General features: G+C 38.3%; 1 protein-coding gene across 3 annotated transcripts in view; it reads right to left on the reverse strand.

The window, feature by feature from the left end:
* Positions 1 to 1,400: 1,400 nt before the first annotated feature.
* The window catches only part of LOC145681617 (uncharacterized), a 164,471-nt gene continuing 145,870 nt past the window's right edge, over positions 1,401 to 20,001 (reverse strand). For all 3 annotated transcript variants that reach the window (XM_081753238.1, XM_081753237.1, XM_081753239.1), the window contains 3 exons: positions 14,634 to 14,768; positions 9,625 to 9,837; positions 1,401 to 1,778 (listed from right to left, as the gene is read on the reverse strand). The gene's annotated coding sequence lies outside the window, so the exon portion shown is untranslated. The remainder of the gene's footprint in view (positions 1,779 to 9,624; positions 9,838 to 14,633; positions 14,769 to 20,001) is intronic.

Genomic DNA, 20,001 nt, shown 5'->3' on the forward strand with positions numbered 1-20,001 from the left:
AGTGCCACCTCCTTACCTGAAACGTCTATATAACCGAGAGGATTTCAACGACAGTTGTCAGTCACATGACGACGAGGGAATTGCAGTGCCACCTCCTTACCTGAAACGTCTATATAACCGAAAGGATTTCAACGACAGTCTCGATTGGTCAACCCCTCCTCTAGCTTGCTTTGGAGCTCTACGAGATACCTAACCAAAGAATGAAATTTGTTTCGGAACTCTAGGATTTATTTCTTCCCGCTTAGCTTGCTCCGGAGCTCTGCCAGACAGTCGCTTAGCTTTCTTCGGAGCTCTGTGATTCTTAACGCCCTCTTTGTTTACTTCGGAGCACTGGAAATTCCTAATCCACTCCATCTAGCTTGCTTCGGAGCTCTTAGGAGATCCTTGTCGAGGCTGCTCGACCCTTTGTTTACCTTTCTTTATCTTATATTAAAGAAGTTACATTATTGTAGTATTTCTGTAAAATACTGTTTATAGAGGATTTTATAAATTTAAAAAATGCAGTGACGCCTATACTACTTGTAAATTCAGAATTAATATAGTCCATTTTAGTAATGTTCTAGACCAGTGATCGCCAAACCGTCGATCGCGAGCTATTAGTAGCTCGCGGGAACATTTTCGGTAGATGGCGTTAACGCTCCTCCACTGAGCCGACTCTAACAACAGGGTGCGTTGACGACAACAGCTGCTTGTTTCTTTCTCGCAACTGCTATTTTCAGCCTCATCTCATAGTTTATTGTGGAAGAGTGAGGTTGTGTACGTTATGTTTTCCGTGTGTATATTACACATTTGCTAAACGTTATGTTTTCCGTGTGTATATTAGACATTTGCTAAACGTTATGTTTTCCGTGTGTATATTAGACATTTGCTAAACGTTGTTTTTCGTGTGTATATTAGACATTTGCTAAACGTTATGTTTTCCGTGTGTATATTAGACATTTGCTAACTTGGATAGCTTGATTTCATATTACTTTCAAATGTAAGTTTATAGGCAATAAAAAAATGTAAGAAAAAAAATTGATAGTTCTTTTGATTGATAGCTCACGTCAGGATTTATAAACAGTACGGTAGCTCAGAAACTTCATAAGTTTGGCGACCATTGTTCTAAATCTTGAATATATATATATAAATATAAAACTATCCGAAACGTCAGTACTTTCATACGTCATTCAAATGAATTTTACTCGAAACGACTAATTTTTTGAAGACAGATTTCTCTATTCTTCCTACTAAACAATTCTCAATATTCATTTATTATCTTACTCTCCCTTCTTCCCTCTTTCCGCTTAACTAAATTAATGTTCAAATAAAAAATACCGTGTCTGTTTAATTTTCATTGCACATTTTTTGTTGTCTTATAAAAAATAAAAGAATAAAATATGTTGTCCACTCACCTGTAGACTGTGGAATATTCTTCATCTAATCAATGATTTTCAGGAAAAAAGCTTCCATGTTATAGGGAGTCGTGTTTTACTTCATAAAATTAAGACATATATTCTCCATATACTTATGTCTTTTGCATATCAAGTCACAATCTTTTATCTTTACTCAACTGTTAAATAATGTGATTCTTAAATGCTTTGTAATTTTCTGCATAGGCAAACTAAAATTGGCATCCAAGGTTCAAAACTATACATGGTACCAATCACCGATTCACACTTAAAATCTGAAATTCATATTCCTAAGCTTTCTGAGCTCACTACTTTTTTTTTTTTTTCAGCTGTAGCACTCTGATTTGTCGACCTAATAACACTTCGTTGTGAATCACTCATTCGAAGCTGAAAGATATGAAAAGAAAAGGGTAAGTATAATGAAACGGGTGAGGAAGCAAACAATGTTTAGTTTAATTAACTTCACTTAAGCAATACTGATGTGCGTGAGCACCGATATTTCATGCATGTGTATTCGTATATGCCGATTGTCCGATTGGCTTATTCATCATGTTAGCAAATACGAATTAGTTATCCAACAACGTTGGAGGAGACTTATGTCGTTACCCATTTGTTTATATCAAGTATGGCTCTTATAGCCGATCAAGTGTAGTTATGGATGGGTCAAGCAGGAGTACTTCAGCCACTACTACCGGAATCATATTTCCCGTAGATTCCAAAGAAGAGTGCTGCATATAGAACATAATACTGATAATATGTTGCATAATACTGGCCTCTAAACATTATGATAAAGAAACAGAATAGTAATTGTCTAAATTATCAAAACAAGAAACTTTAAGGATTTAGTAATTGAAAGTAAGGAATATAAGAGAACCTGTGAAAATAAATGTAAAGTATACAAGGATTGTTCGTTTATTTCTCATACTGGTACTGCAAATAATAATCATACGGACTACTTTAGGCCTATCTGTCTGTCAAAAGCGTCATTTTTGCCTTACTGTATTTCTTCTACTCACCAAATTAGCTTTTCTGTTACCTATACTGAAATGTATCTTAAAAGGCAAACGATTTGATACCAGCCAGGGCATCGTAGATCAGTCGTTCTTTCAGAAAAAATGTTCCAGGCAGGGCCGGCACTAGCAGTTTTGCCGCCCTGGGCGGTACTTTCAAATGCCGCCCCTTTAACCCGCAATCTTATTTTGACAGAAAACGTCGGACGTTATTTTGACAAACGTTTGTTTGTGGATCTTCAATAGCTTCATCCTCTGCCTCGTACTGAAATTGTCTCTTCCTCTTTCGACTTCGAGCTTGCACTGTATTACCTATCCGTGGGTCATCCATGTCTAATGCTGATGACAACTCCATCATATCAACTAAATAAGATTGAAACTTTGCTTCATTTCTGCTCCTCTCAAAGTATTCAGATATATTGTCAAGAAACCCCAACTGCATCCAACACACGAGAATCAATGCTTTGGAGACTATTATTTAATTACTATGTTTATGTGGAATAAAAAATCATACCAAATAACTAATGAGTAAAGGAAAGGAAAGTTATGCAGCTGGTTTGCTATACACAGAGCATCGACGGCGACCATTCTATCTGTTCTATTGCCATTACTTATTCGAAGTAAGGCATCATAAACTTTCCCTGTTTGATACGAGAGACTCGTATCTGAATGGAGTCGGAGCATCAATTCGGCTCTCGCATCTTGTGGTGCTCAATGGTTTTAAAGTGAGACTGCTAATATGTGCCTTTAGTATGGCCCAATGTTGAACCGATGCAGAAAAAAATCTAACTTTTTTAGCTATACAAAAAATGGAACGGCGTACTGAAATGTTGTGGCTGCATCATTAACGACAAGGTTTAGTGAATGCTATTGCGAAGAACATAGAAGACTCGGGAATTTATTCCTAAAATTCTCTTCTGAATACCTGAATGTTTTCTTTTCATATTGGAAACATTGTCATATCATTGGCCCCTTATGTCTTCGATAGGAATGTTAATTTCCTTTATATGTTTAATTATTACTTCTGTCAGTCCTATACTAGTGGTGTCTGTTACCGCTACGAAACCAAGAAAGTGTTCTCAAATTTTTACAGGGCATTCTCCATTACTGTATGTAATTTGTACATGAACGATTATTGCCATTTGCTCGGTACCAGAAATATCTGGCGTACACTCTAGTATTATACTATAATATTTTGCAACTCTCAACAAAGACAGCATTTCACTTTTTATTTGTTCACTAAGAATCTGAATGGTTCCAGTTTTGACACCTTTTCCTAAGTAATTGTGGTATTTAGTTTGTCCTTCCATGGGTCTCAAGTGGGAGTGTACCTTTTACATACTTGGAGTGGAGCGTTAGAACATTGTTGAATAGAAAAACATATAAAATATACCTTGATAATCTTATCCACCCTAGCTGAAAATCTTATCTACGTCGCTGCAAGGGAAATATTGAACAATACCTGTTTGATAATTGAAAATGTGGAAAAATGCTCCGGATTTCCTGAGTAAGTATTTTCCTAAATGTGAGTGAAGTAAGTTCAATTATACTCTCAGATGAACACAGTTTTATTTTTCCATGTGGGCCCATTACGAAGCATTATATTTTGATGGTATTCTTTTCCTTTTCAATTTTTGTCGCCCATTGGACTTGCCGCCCTGGGCGGTGGCACGGCTCGACCCCCCTCGCGCCGGTCCTGCCAGGGGGCACACTTAGTATTCCGGGGGACACTGTTGGTACTTTTATATTTATTATTATACTGCAGACGTATTATTTTGGTCTTTTCCGGGGGTACTCTCAGAGGTTCCGGGGAGCAGTGCCCCCCAAAACACAGGTCTGGAAGAAACACTGTCGTAGATAACAAGTAAAGGAAATTTCAGCGCATTTCACAACAGCCACTCCAAGACTACTTCCGCAATGGCGACAACGTTAGAATCGGAGTTTAGCTGCAGCACGAAAGCACTTTCAGGGAGATAAGCACAGATGGGGACTACTTTTGACCTATTTCTGTTTTTGTCTCCCTGAATGTGCTTTCCTGCTGCATCTAAACTCCGATTCTAACGTTGTCGCCATTGCGGAAGTAGTCTTGGAGTGGCTGTTGTGAAATGTGCTGAAATTTCCTTTTCTTGTTATCTACGATACCCTGGCTGCTATCAAATCGTTTACCTTTTAAGATAAATTTCAGTGTACGGAACAGAAAAGCTAATTCGGTGAGTAGAACAAATACTATAAGGCAGGAATGACGTTTCTGTTAAAGAACTAGTATACCACTCTTGAAGTGGGACCCAAAATATTGTCATTGTGCAAATTGTGCAAACGCTACTGTTCAGATACCCACTTATCCGGCACATAACCTTTGTACTCTTATAATCATGTAACCGCTGTGGCACAATTCTGTATCAGAGCCCTGCACGAGTCGAACCGGGCCGGGCTTGGCCCGGACACTCTGAAAGACGGATCGGAAACTAATGTTAGCCTATGCTAATCGTAATGTGTTTGGGAAACTGACTCTTTATTCAAGACTGCAAAGTACTGTAATACCACTACTATTACCACTTCTACTATTAATACTACTACTTCTACTATTACTACCATGACCACTGCTAATACTACTACAACTGCTATGTGAGCTTTGTGGTGGACAAACACCGTGTGCGTAGGAGTTTCCGGGGTGGTCTCGCTTTCTCCCACTGTTGTCATTCCACCAATTCATCTAATCATCATCCATACGCCCTGAGTCGTAGTTACCTAAGGAACATATGATAAAGTCAAGTACTTGACCTACTAACAAGGGACATGTTTCGGTTCGAACGCGAGGATCAACATAAAACTTGGTAGACATATACAGGACTAAGTACTGACCACTGTAGGGGGAGTCATTCCCGTGTAAAATTCGTTTTCCGCCGACAGCGCCATCTATCCTTCCAAACATAAGCAGTTAAATTCCACGTTCTAGGCGCTGAGTGAAGATCAGCCAGGTGCATCAGTGTGTGGTAGTAAGCTCCAATTAGTGTTAGGTATGGTAGTCAGTGTAGAAAGATGGGGGGAGCTTTTGGTGTTGTTAAAACGCAAAGTAAAGATGAAGAAAATGGTACGGCACAGGAAGACATCTATGATAGCAGTTCAGAGCTGGGACAAGGCAGTAGTCAAAGCGAATACGAAGTATCTCCAGCACGAAAACCTAAAAGAACAGATGTTTTATAGCAATTTACGGACGTGGAAATCCGAAGTACTACAAAGATTATCATGAAAGAGGATACAACTTGTATAGGAAGCTTCTGTTACGACAGAAGAAAATTATTTCGTTAAATAACTGCAAATCTATTTTGGATTATGGACACACGCTGTTTACGAACTCCACTTCGTTCAAAAGAAATCAGGAAGTGAAAATCCAAACATTGAAATGTGTAGTCATCAGATTATTTGACGAAGTGCGAGGACATGGAGCATCAGTGCTTTAAAAGAAGTTGACTTAGCGGAGTTCAAAGCATCGCGAACTTTCATTGAAAATCCTAAGAAACAAGCAGGAATTATTTGACCCACTCTGAACTGCTATCATATACGTCTTCCTGTACTGTGCAATTTTCTTCAATATTTCTGTCGAGTGTCGATGTATGTATCACTTCTAATTCATTTTCGCACTCACTGATAATTAAATTGCACAAACATGTCGCAAATGACTCATGTTCAAATCCAGCTAACGTTTGATCTTTAAATCTGCACCTTACTTTGCGTTTTAACAGTTCAACTACATGAAGGGGGTTGATGCCAACAGCTTGCCCCAATTTTTCCACACTCACTGCCACACCTAACACTAATTGGAGCTTACTACCACACACTGACGCAACTGACTGATCTTCACTAACGCGGAATCTTAACTGCTAATGTTTCGAAGGTTAAGTGGCGCTGTCGGCGAAGAACGAGTTTTACACGGGAATGATTCATCCTGCAGTGGTCAGCACATGGTCCTGTATATGTCCACCAAGCTTTATGTTGATCCTCGTGTTCGAACCGAAACATGTCCTTTATAAGTAGAATTTGGTACGCTACCACTAGACCACGGAGGCCAAAACCGTGAACTGGCGTGCTCATAAGATCAGCGCAATTTGTAGTAATGTTCAATTAGAAAGGGAAATACCAAATGATGTTACATGTTCCTGTATTGTTTATAGTATGATACTACAAATATAACAAAATATAATGATCAAATAAATCACCAAGACGCCAGGGTCGATAAGGTGTTACTGGAATGGTGGTCAGTGGTTTGAGTGTTCACCTCTGGTGCATGCGGTCCGCGGTTCGATCCCAGCTCTCGCCAAGTGAACTTTGTGGTGGACAAACACCGTGTGGGAGGGGGTTCTCGGCGTTATCCCGTTTCCTCCCACTTTATTCATTCACCATTTCTCCTTTAGCCTAGCCTGCATAACTGTCGGACGTAAAACTCAAAGATTTCAGTTTGATTGCTTTGTTTTCGTGTTACTACGAGTAGTAATAGCAGTAGTGGTATTCGCTGTCCTATTAGTATAGTAATGAGTAGTAGCAGTAGTGGTTGTAGTAACAGTAGTAGCAGTGGCAGCAATAGTGGAATTAGCACTAGCATTCGTAATCGTAATAGTAATAGTAGTATTAGCAGTAGTAGTTGTAGTATTAGTATCACATATGGTGTCGCAGTTTTACATACAGAGACTCACTTTAATATTCGGCCACCACATTGTACTGGCATTTTATCTTATATTGTGAACTACAGTAAAGTAGAGTGATAATATTGTTTATGCTATGTGAAACCTCTATATTTTCTGCAACTTTTTACAAAAATTAGACTATAAAATTTTAATTCTTACGTACAAAAATCAGAACATTTCTTCTCAAACACAAAAATTATAATCACTTTAATATTCGGCCACTACATAATTGTGGAACTTTCTTGTCGTCTTCTTCGATGCAAGAAAAATGTTTTAATAACTAATTGGATATTCTTTATTGTGTATCACCTCCTTCAAATGATTTTGCATATTTCCAGTTATTTTTGCGGTATATTCAGCAGCAATATTGGCCCATTCTTCTGTTAACCTTCTCTCAAGCTCTTCCTTTGATGTTACCGCCACTTTCCGAACTCTAGCGTCGAGTTCATCCCACAAATTTTCAATGGGATTGAGGTCCGGACTTTGTGGTGGAGTTTCGATAACTGTGGAACAGTTGTACAGAAGCCACTCATGTACAACATACGCCTTATGTTTTGGGTCGTTGTCGTGATAAAATTTAAAAGTCTCGCGGATTCCAAATTTGTCAGCACTCTTGTGTAAAGTCTCTTTCAGAATGCTCAGGCATTGTTCTTTTGTCATTTTAGCATTTATAAACCTGAGTTCATCCATACCGGCAGCAGATATGCACCTCCAAACCATTATGTTACCACCACCATATTTGACTGTTGCTTGTAAATTCAGTTTCCTTAGTTCTTCATTCGCCTTTCGCCACACTATAACCCTACTATCTGTCTTAAAAATGTTGAATTTGCTTTCCTCAGCAAAAATAACGTCTTTCCATCATTCTGGTTCCTTTTGCACATAGATTTTAGCGAACTGAAATTGTTTCTATCTGCACACTTTGTTGACAAATGGTTTCTTTCTAGCTACCTTTCCGTGGTATCCTTCGTTTCTCAGTACTTTCCGAACAATCTCTGTGTGTACATCCTTTCCACACTCTTGCAACAATTCCGCTGCAATCTTCAGTGCACTTAATTTTGGGTTTTTCTTCACTTTTTTCACAATCACACGTTTGTCTTGTTCATTTAGCTTGCTAGGCCGACCCTTCTGCTTCACGAATTCTATTGTCTCTTCGTTCTTATAACGTCGCAAGATATCACAGACTGTACTTCGTGGTATATTCAAGAGACGGGCAATATACCTATTGGAATCCCCCTTTTATGACGAAAAATGACCAGCTGGCTCTGCTCAAAGATTATGTTATAACTTTTTCGCCCCATTGGAAGTGTTACACTGCAAAGCCAATACCCATTCACACTTTCTAATACGAAGACGAGAAAATAGTTGTACATACGACGTTCCTTCCCCCAATCATATTGTTCTGTAAACTGGAGATACAGCAGTAAGATCATCAAGTCACTTTAGTGGCCGAATATTAAAGTGGCATAATATGATGGCAGTTCGTAGAAACATAGCAGTTAGTTAGGCATAGTATGCATGTACAACTTTTATACATTATGAAATAGTACACGAGACATGATAGTCGTTCCCTGTCATCGCTTAAAAAATCCTATGTATTTACACGAATGAGTCCTTTGACATAAATGACAACAATGTGGGGTGGCCGAATATTAAAGTGAGTCTCTGTATCTTCTCTGTTACTCGTAATGCTCTAATGAGTGTAGTATAAGACTTTTACGTCCATGAGCTGCATTATTGTACCTAGGTATAATAAACATGGCTGGACAGAGCAAGCACAGATGACACATACTCTGACAGAATAGGGATATAGAAAACAAACCTTGGGTAACCTTTCACACGATTTTCCCATTCCAGAAGCAAATAGACATTGCAATATTATAACGACACATTTCTCATTTTTCATTGCATATTGAAGGATTGACTTGACTTGTCAGACTTGGTTGTTCTCAGGCCGGTTACGCCCGGCCTGTTTAGAGCCCGGCTCGTTTGTGCCCGGCCGGTTTAGGGTCCGGCCCGTTTGTGCCCAGTCCGGTTAGAGCCCGGCCCGTTCTCCGTCCGGCTCGAGCCGCGCACAGAATACAGATCTATCCGGGCCGAGCCGGATTTGCAGGGTTCTGTTTTGTATTCCTCCTTATTGGCAGTTTGGTTACTTGGAAAAAAAATGTGGTTAACGATCCCGAATCCCTTTTTGTCTATACACCTGGATAAAAGATGACTATCCTTAAGTCCGAACATACTATTAAGCGATATCTCAAGGTACAACGTGGCTGTCTGACTGATTTTTTAACACTAACTTTTCCCTCTTTTAACAGGTGTTTACTACTTAGTGAGGATATCAAAGGCTATTAGCTGATGTCCATGAAGACTACATTCATATTCCATACACACTCCTACATTTCTGTATTCTCTTCTTAGTTGTCAGAATCTCAGAATTGTTTTCTTGATATCATAACTTCACTATAAATACGAATAATTTTACATTAATATATACACAGGCATTAATATATATATATATATAAAGCATGTCTTAGGACTTACCTGAGCCCGAAGAGTAACCATGCACAAGTCCTGTACTAGAACATATGAGTGCATGGAACATTTTAGTTATCCAAACATGGATCTTCCAACTAATTCAACATTTCGTTTTATAAAACCAAAAGCTGAACGAATTAAGCTAATCCAGTGACTGAAATCACTAATTGTAAGAAAAATACCACATGTTCTCTAAACACAAATAAACCATGGTCCAAACTGAAATTAAGAAAGAAATAGTTTATAGCTTTTGGCAATCATCTTGTCTTATCTGAATGTTGTGTTAAAGTTAGCTCCTAATCCATTTACCAAACATATCTATGCGGAGGAGGAAGGCTGTACGCCGCTAGGGTAGAAGTGCAGAGACCTATGGAATGTATGTATAAATTGGAATTTAAGTGTCTGAAATGGATACAAGGATTACACTATACTAGACTACCCTCAGTGTAAAGATCCGAATTATTTACAGAGGCGTCGAGCTTTCTAAATTATCACATGCCTTACTTGGCTTCGTTTTTGTTGCCTTATCAAAGCAAGGCTTCTACTATTCGACTCGATTGGCATTTGCGTGTCTGTCCATTTCTCCGTCTATTCCACAATAACTCTCACAAAATGTACTGATTTCTTTCTCGGGCGATTTATTCAAAAACAACTCTGGCAATGTTGCTCATATTTCATAAATAAGTTTTCAATTAAGAAACTTATAGTATAATATACATCACTTTTCATTTTAAAAATTCACAATGGGCAGTTTACTTTTCGTATGAGTCTTTTTACGCTTTGTTCAAAAACAACTTAGGAAATTTACCTTATATTTCAGAAGTAAATGCTCCATTAGAAAATCTACAATACAGTATAAGTCATTTTTCATTTTAAAAATTCACAACGGGTAGTTTACTCTTGAGAGTGAGTTTTCCTCGACGATTTACTTAAGAACAACTTAGGGAACTTGGTCCGAAGTTCATAAAAGGATTCCCTAACAACCCTTCTATGTATATAACTTTTAATATTTCTCATGAAAAGATCCTCAAGGGATAGTTTGGTTTAGGAGATGTTTTCTTCGTATAGTTTTCCAAAATCACTATTACACTTTTGTTGCATTACACACATAAACGTTTTCGTAATAACCACAGTTTAATACGATTTGAGTTAAGAAATAAGAGCGAGAAAATTTGGTCCGGTTGCCTATACATTTTATTTCGTATTTGATTTACAAGGTAACCAAGAAAAGTTCTTGCCGTTCTAGGGCAGTGATGAACAAAGAACAATACAGTAGATGATACATACTTTTAGGTTTGAAAGTAATTTCCATCAGCATTCCGACATATTTTCACAACCCACCTGCAACTACACAATACCCTAGTGATAAAATTCGGCAGTCGTGGATGCCAAGAAGTTCGTCAGTGCGTTCCGCAGGTCTCCCTCATTTGCGAAGGATCTTCCAGGAATGTGATTATCGAAGGGATGAAACAGGTGGTAATCTGTAGCAAGGTCCGATGAAATTGTGTATGGCACAATATCTCCCAGCAAAGTCACTGAAGGCCCTTCCGGGTTCTCTTTCCCACGTGTAGCTTGGAATTGTCATTCAGGGGAAGCACACCCTTGCGATTCGCCAATGCCGACTTTTTTCTGCAATGCACCGTACACCCTTTGCATCTGGTGAGAGAGAGTAGAAAAATGAAATGAAATCTTTCGAGTTTTACGTCCCACGGTTATGCCGGTGAGGCTAAAGGAGACGATGATGATGAGTAATGAATGAAATGGTGGAATGAAGAAAGTGGGAGGAAACGGGAGAACCCCGAGGAAACCCACGCACACGGTGTTTGTCCACCACAAAGTTGGCGGGGGTAGGGATCAAACCCGGGACCCCAAGCACCATGAGAGAGAGTGTAGAGGTAAGCAGTTTATGGCCTGACCAGGCGCAATAGTTGCTGATAATTGTACCATACAGAGAGCATAACCTTTCGTGTGTGTAGAGGTTGTCTTGAGGTGTGAGGAACAGGGTTACGTGATGACATCCAATTTCTGGTACACTTGGGAGTGTTATAGAGGACCCACTTTTCGTTCAGTGAGCAAGTTCTCAAAGATGAGTGCGTTCAAGAGCTAAGTGAACAAGAACAAACAGGAAGTTACTCGTTGTTCCTTATTGGCTGCCGACAATCTGTGGTGTACCCACTTGCGTAACTTGTATGATTTCCCTATCCCATATAAGTGCAATTTGGCTGTTTCAACGGAAACATGGAACCTTTCTACAAGTTCATCTCACATTAGACCACTGTTCTCCTCGATGGCTACTTGCAGGACCTCATCACCCTCGTCATGGCCTCGTCAGAGCCATGTGGTCATCCACTGCGAGGTTCATCCGAAAGGTTCACATGCCGAACGGAATCTCTGGAAACAATTTCTGGAAACAACAAACACACGCGAGTAAGCTGTTTCGATACTTTCATTTCTCTTCGACACTGGATGAGCTATGACTTCGGTATGTGCACAATGTGCCTGTATTACTAAAGATCGATGGTCAGATTAACTCTCGACCGCTTGGCAGGCACGTGAGCCGTTTCATTTCCTCCCTGTTAGTACATGATTAATGGGATATCAAAAACGACAAGAACATTTTTGGTTATTTTGTTATAAAGAAGTAAAGAGGGTGGGTGGAAAAATTATCGGCGATTACAATCATCATAATAAGAGTCCGTAGCTAGGAGTTTCTTAAAGTTAGGGACATAAAATTTGCTTTTTGATTTCTCATTTAAAATAATAAGACATTTGATGTAGCGTTGTATTTTTATGTTGACCTACAAGGGAATGGTCTTCTTGTTCTTTTCTACACGTAAATGGCAGAAGTATTACAAGGTCTCTTACAAGACCATTGGAGATAGATTTGGCTATAAGAATTTCTTTCGTATCTATCTTTATAGGTTATCCAATATGAAAGCTTTGAAATATGCACGCCTCTCTGAAAAGTATCCAATCTTCTTTATTTTGGGGGAAACTACAGTGTTCAGATTGGTTGCACTGCTTCCATTGGAAGAAAGGTAGGTGATATAGGTCTAATTGAAAGTGGGGCTACCTCCATTTGCGTCTGTTGAGGTCAAGACCGTTTGTCTTCGGTACTGTCGTGCAGTCTCACAAGTTGCTGCTGCGAGTATCTTTTTAAAGCGTGATTTATTAATGCAGCGGATGGACGTAAGGCATGTATGTGCCCGGGGCTTTGACACAGGAACAAAACTAATTTCGTGTAAAAATTGGGGTATTCTGAATACTGTGAACACAGATCCTCATTTCCTGTGGACTATTGACTTGAATCGATTTCAGTTTGGAGTCCCTTTCAGCAGCGAGGCTATATGTTTAACGTGGGATTCGAACCAGATGAGCTCCTGCCGGGAATCTAACCCGGGTCTCCGAATCATCTCAAGCTCACCAAGGCTCTATTTTCGACGCGAACACAAAGACATTTTATCAATCTTCTCCATTGTATATTTTCAAAACACATACATCCAAAAGTGTGCAACACTGTACCACTACACTTTACCCTTATGTTTAGTGATAATAGTGCATTTTAAATCTGTGCACATTTGTATATGGTGCTATTTCATACAAAATACTTTTATGCTGAGTTGGCAACACTGCTTCATCTATGGGAACACTGTTTGTGGTTTTCGATACGGCATTTTGTTCTCATTATATTATGCACCTTTTGTTTTGATTGCTTTAACGATTTTCAAGATATTAAAACATAGTATATATTTCCATGATATAATTTTTGAATTTTCAAAAGTTGAAACCCCGTAGGTCCTATCCTTCTGGTTCATAGCACCTTAAATTTTGCTCATTTTCATTTCTTATGATGCTCTATCAGATGTGCTATGTAGCAATCAGATTTGAGCGACAACTTGTGGGACTTTTCCTTGTAATTAAAATACTCTGTACCAGCAGCGTAGCCAGGATTGTTGTTTGGGGGGGTGCCTTAGTGCTTATATATATATATATATATATATATATATATATATATATATATATATATATATATGCGTTTCTTGCTCAGAATGTTTATTATTATTATTATTATTATTATTATTATTATTATTATTATTATTATTATTATTATATCTATTCTGGGGTGCTGACTTCTCTAGATATTTCTTCGTTGCTTCTCAATTGCTGCTTTTGCATACCACTACTATTATTTTTTCGTTCTAGACGTTTTCCTACATCGTTCTGCGAGTCTTGCTCTGAATTAATATCTTGTTTAGATTTTTCTCAGCTGTTTTTTTTCTTTTTTTAGTTTCTTTAAACATTTTTCCCACCGAAATTAACACAATTGCCTTTTTTCCGCTTTAACTACTTTTGTAAAACGTTTTGCGACATTTTGCAATTGCAAAGTAAGTTCTTATTTCGACACCCTGAACTCGTCTAACTTAACCAAATCTGAATTGCTCCAATTGATCAAACATTAGATATTGCTGTGAAATAGTCACGTGTTTACTATTGTTTTCCACCCTCTCGTGCTAACATATTTTCCTCAAATATTTTTCATTTAAATGAACCAAAACATCGAAGAAAAATCTATTTTTACCCCTTCTTTCTTTCATTCAGCTTATCCAGAAACTGTTTAGTGAGATGTTCTTAAATAGAGTACGTGGAAGGCAATTGCTGTTTATTCGGAAAACAATTACAAATATCAAAACACCAAAGTAAACTGTCGGAAGCTTTTGGGGGTGGCTCGGCCCCCTGGTCCCACCCCTTCCCTACGCCACTGCTCTGTACAGTCTAATAGTTGAATCTAAAACTTGATTGGTATGTGAAATAAAAATAAGTATTACTGCTCACTAATTGAAACATTGGAACACTTTTCGACGTGGAATTAACCTGAAACGTTAAATAGTACTCGTGTTAACTGCAGTTGCCCAATTATCCTCAGCCACCTCTTTTAAAAATAGTTTGATTAAAGCCTAAAGCTTAAGAGGCATATTCTAACCTGACAAAAAAGACTAACAAATGGCTATACTTACTTAAGACCACCTGAAATCTCATTTACTTTTGAGATCATAGGAATCTCCTTTACGCTGGTATCATAAAAATTTCATTTATTTGCTGACAGAAACAAATCTCAAATATTAAACTTAACAGACTTTGCGAACAAGACGCTAAAGAAAAGGAAAACAGAAAAGTTAGTTTGTTACATATGAAAGTCCCTTAAAAAAATTAAATACATTAAATTAATTTCAAAAATAAAAGTAGCATTGCAATTAACAATAAAAACCTGCTAGTTCTTCCGTAACAGACAGTGTTGGGTAAGTTACTAGTAAAAATGTAACGCATTACAAGTTACTTTACTTTCTCTTAAAATAGAACGCGTTACTAACGCGTTATTTGCCCCAAAAAAGTAACTGTTACTTTACTTCGAAAGAAACTCGTTACTTTTAGGTCCGAAACTTTAAAAATCTGAAAAAAAATATGACTTCAATTTTCCATACTACTATTACTACAGCTATTATTATTATTATTATTATTATTATTATTATTATTATTATTATTATTATTATTATTATTATTATTATTATTGCACGTTCTGAATCGCTTTATGTAAATGCAAGGACAAATTTTTACTTGATATATGAACATTTTCATATAATGTAACATTGATAAAATGCCATACTGCGTTACTCGTAGGGATTGACACGAGCAAGTTTTCTTTTTAACTCGATTCGACTAGAAACAGACATCTTTGAGCCCGCCCAATCGGCTCGGAACTCGACTCGAGGATATTACCTTTGACTTGACTCAAAACTCAACTTGAATTCGAGTCGAGTCTAGTTTTAGCTTGACTCGTGCTCATCCCTATGCGTTAGAAAACTGGTTGCTTATTATTATTCTGCTAAACTAATTATATAATAATAATGTTGTTATGTAAAATTAAAAATACAAAATATAGAGAAACATTACACTACAACTAATAAAATGAGAACACATGAACTGGGAGTGAATCAAAACTTGCCAGTAACTCTAAAATCGATACAAGCTTTTTAAAGCTAGTTTCAAACTCTATAATCAACGGAACTCTAGGATAAGAAACTGATCTGAAAGAATTCCAATATTACATACCATCATCAAACTATGTTCTAGTAATAAAGTAGGCCTGCTCATCAGAACGCAATTTATTCATATTAATCCCTTACTGTAAATGATTAATTATGGCACCCTAGCTGTTGATAAATATTTTTCGTCGGGGCACTTCAGACACTTTACTTTTAAATTTTGTCCACCATCATCCTCAGCTCTTAAGAAAAAAGTATGCTTTCCAATCTTCGAATCTCAAATGTAACGCGAAAAAAGTAACGCAAACTAGGTACGTTATTTAAAAATTTGTAACGCGTTACCGTTACAGTTACTTTGGAAAAAATGTAACGCGTTACTAGGAAACGTTACTTAAAAAGTAACGCGTTACTTGCGTTACGTTACTTCCCAAAACTGGTAACAGATTATAAAAATAGGAAACGATAGACAGTATGCAAGAAAGTTTTGTCTGTCCAAAATACGCATACGTTTATAACATCTTCTTGTTCACCTCAACCATAGGTTAGTGGGCAACAAGGGAATTTTAAAACTTTTCTCTCCCATGGGAGAGCTGTTTTATACTTTGATAGGGTCTCTTCCATGTAACTGCATCTAGATATTCTATACTTGGTCTTCCTCTTCCTGGTTTTCCTTCTGCTTTTCCCTCTTCCAATCAGAGTGCCGAATAAAATGGCCAAGCATGCTGTTTCTTCTTTTTCCTATTATCTTCATGATTTGTCGTCCTTCATTAGCTTTCTTTAGTACGTCTTCATTCCTTTTCCTTTCGGTCCATGATATGCACAGCATTAACGTACAAAATTTGAACAAAGTTCTGAATGCTATTTTGAAACAAATTCCTAGTTACTACTTATCCTCGTGCCTCAATAAGGCTTCTGAGTATTATATATAATCTATGAATCATCAAATATTTGGCATTCCTGCAAGTGTGTGAGCTATTGTACAAACATAGTTGCGAGAAAATAATTCAATCGATTTTGTAGTTTTAATACTTATAAGAGTGGCTGTGAAACATCATAGTTTGTTAAAAAGCATCTTGTACGCTGATAAGCTAAGTGTCAATGACATAACACTGAGAATTAAGCAGTAATTCTTTACTTCCAAACAAATATTGGGATTGTGAAATGTCGGATTTTTCATGTAGTGGATGATCATCCTATGTAATGAAATCAATGGATGGACCGAAGCCACACGCACGTCACAGCCTCCGTATATGTACAGAAAATACGCACAGGTGCTCTGTATGTCAGGATGCAATGTGTTGTTAAAGGAGGTCATGTGAAAGACCATTGTGGAGAACATACAATTGAGAGTGATTTTCCTTTACAACTTCAAACTGGGACATTCAGTATATCGGGGTTCGAGAAACACCGGCAGAGCACTTAGATTAGGAATGGTGAATGGACGTAATATACGCCGCCGTTGGTTTGTGAATTTTCGTGTCGGTGATACAACATTGAAAAATGAGCACTTTGGCAACCGAACAATAGCATCTTTTGATGAGGTCCTCGATAACATCATGAAAGGGAACCCTCTGAAAAATGTTCGTGCAATGCACACGGGTTAGAAATACACCACTGTCGTTCGGTGAATCTACAATCAGTGCCCTCGCTGTGCTGAAAAACATTAGATATATAGGTGCTTCCAGAGTTCACACGTGATTTAACAATATCTGTCTTGTGTTTTCTGAGTGTACAGAATAAGAGAAAACGTCTCCTGCATCAGATTTCCCCTTTTGGTTAAAAAAGGACTAACTATGACCATGAAGACTCCAGAAGAGTTTCCAAAATTCGTAGATGGTGTTGCTACTGATATGGTGTCTATGGTACGGGTGGTCCACTATGTCTTTTTCAGTTGAGGCGAGGCCACCATCGCAGATCGTTATAGCGGTGAAGTCCATAAAATACACCACACAATAGACCGTAAGTATCGATTAATGTTACAAAACAATGTACGTCGATACGTCGTTCAAAGAACGGTACGGACGCTCGAAGACTTGCAGTATGAAACCCTTTCTCATCCACTTTATTCTCCTGACGTCTCTCCTATCACCAGCAATTGCATTGGACAAAGAATTTCCCTGATGATCAGACTGTGGAACGTAGGACGTCTTCGCAACGTAGATTCCAGACTTATTTCAAAGTGAAATCCAATCGCTGGCCGAGGGATGCTAAACATTCTGGCAATGGCCGAAAATTATTTTGACTACCAAGTATACTATAGTACTGAAGGAATAACGTCGTTGGCTTCCCGCGAAAAGTTGTAGTGACATTTATGGGAGTGACCAGCTTGGTTACTCGTGGCTCGCCGAGCGCAGTAAACGGTTGGTGGTGGCTGGCTACTCTCTTATCACACCCCTAGTGACGAGCAGGTCCAAACGCGGGAAGCAAGCGACGTTATACCTCCTGGACTATAGTTTTCTTTATTTTGAACTTTAAAAGTGACACAGACCAGTCGGACATTTTTAATGCACAACTCTTTGTTTTCTAAAAGTCATACTGTTAACTTTTTTAATATACTTTCCTAAATAAGAGTAATTAACATTTTACAGAGTTATAACAACATATTTTCCATTATCTTGTTTTAGAGCTTAATATAGTGAGCATTTTTAATTAAAAATAGAAATATTGTTGTGCTTCCTGCTTACGAAATCTTCTTTATCATTTTTAAGCGTGTTATTTGTTCTAATAACAGTTATCTACATAATTTAATTTCATTCTGTGCAGTAATGCGTTCGAAAGGAATATTCTTTCGTGATTAAGAACAATATTACCCCAAAATACAAAATTATTCTACTGCATTCTGCGTCATGAGCGGGTTTGAATAGTTCAAAGTTGATTAACTTATTTTAAAAACTGAGAACAACGATGGTTTCTACCTAGTTTCAGCCAGAGTAAGAGAAAGTATTCTTTGACACTGCGAATTTGTGGAAATTTGTGTAGACTGTACGACTACTTTAATTCAGTGAAGTGCAATACAAATTTTGTTAATGTATTACCAACATGGGAATGATGTGACCGGTGTTTCCAATTTAACTGTAATCTCACTTGTTTAGAAAAAGTATACAACAAGTGAGGTTATTAATGTTGTATTGTAAGATTGTTAATTAAATACAGGGTTTGTTCACGAAGTTTCAAGACTGGTTTCAGAATAACAAATGTATTACACATGTACAACGAACTAAAAGTCTTCGAAATATGACCCTTGGACATCAACACATCACTGCCAGCATGTTTTCCATTGTTCATAGGCTCCCTGAGTCTTCGCACGCAAGGCTGTGAAGGGACCTCGTAGAAGCCGCCTGGACCGCTGGAATAGTGTCGAATTTATTCCTTTTCAGGTCTTCCTTGATTCGGGGGAACAAAAAGATCGCTGGAAGCGAGATCGGGGCTGTAGGGTGGATGTAACAGTATTGTCATGTCGAACTACGCCAAAACTTCGGCGGGGGTGAGCGACGTATGAGAGAACGCATTATCGTTGTGAAGAACCCAATCGGCTTTGATGTCTAGGCGGACTCGGTGGACTCGATCCTTCAAGCGGTAGAGCACTTGAGCGGTAGAGCGGTAGAGAACAGCGTAAAACGGACCTGTTACATTCTGTCCGGCAGAAACAAACTCTTTGTGGATCATTCCTTTGGCATCGAAGAAAACAATGAGCTTGCTTTTCACGTGTGACTTGCTCATGCGAGGTTTCTTGGGCTTTGGAGATGGGGGGGGGGGTGCTACTCCGCACTTTGTCGTTTCGTTTCTGGATCGTACTCGTAAACTCAGGTCCCATCACCAGTAACCGCTTTCTCCAAAATGTTGGGATCATCTTGAAAGCGTTCAAGCGTTTCTTCACAAACAGCCAGACGCCATGCCTTCTGTTCATTCGTCAGAACTTTGGGAATAAGTTTGGCACATATTTTTCTCATCTTCAAATCTTCTGTCACTAACTTGAACACCGTATTCGGACTAAATCCCAGTTCATCAGCAATTAATCTAACACCAAGACGACGATCAGTGTTTAAGAGTTCACACACTTTCACCAGATTTTCTTCAGTTCGGCTTGTTGCAGGTCTCCCAAAGCGTTCATCGTCTTTGACGTCCTCACAGCCCCCTTTGAACCTCGTATGCTTCATGAAAACCATTCCACGTGACATGGTGTCTTCTCTGTAGGCCTAATGAATCATACGAAAAGTCTCTGTAGGTGTTTTGTTCAGTTTCGCTCATAATGCTGCTCCAAATGCCGTTACATCTTCCACTCACTCAGGTTTCGACGGGGGTCACTGACACGCACTCACGAAAGTAGCTATCTACATACTCC

The sequence above is a fragment of the Thermobia domestica genome, chromosome 3, assembly GCF_964235325.1.
Source record: "Thermobia domestica chromosome 3, izTheDome1.hap1.1, whole genome shotgun sequence".
NCBI lineage: Eukaryota > Metazoa > Arthropoda > Insecta > Zygentoma > Lepismatidae > Thermobia > Thermobia domestica.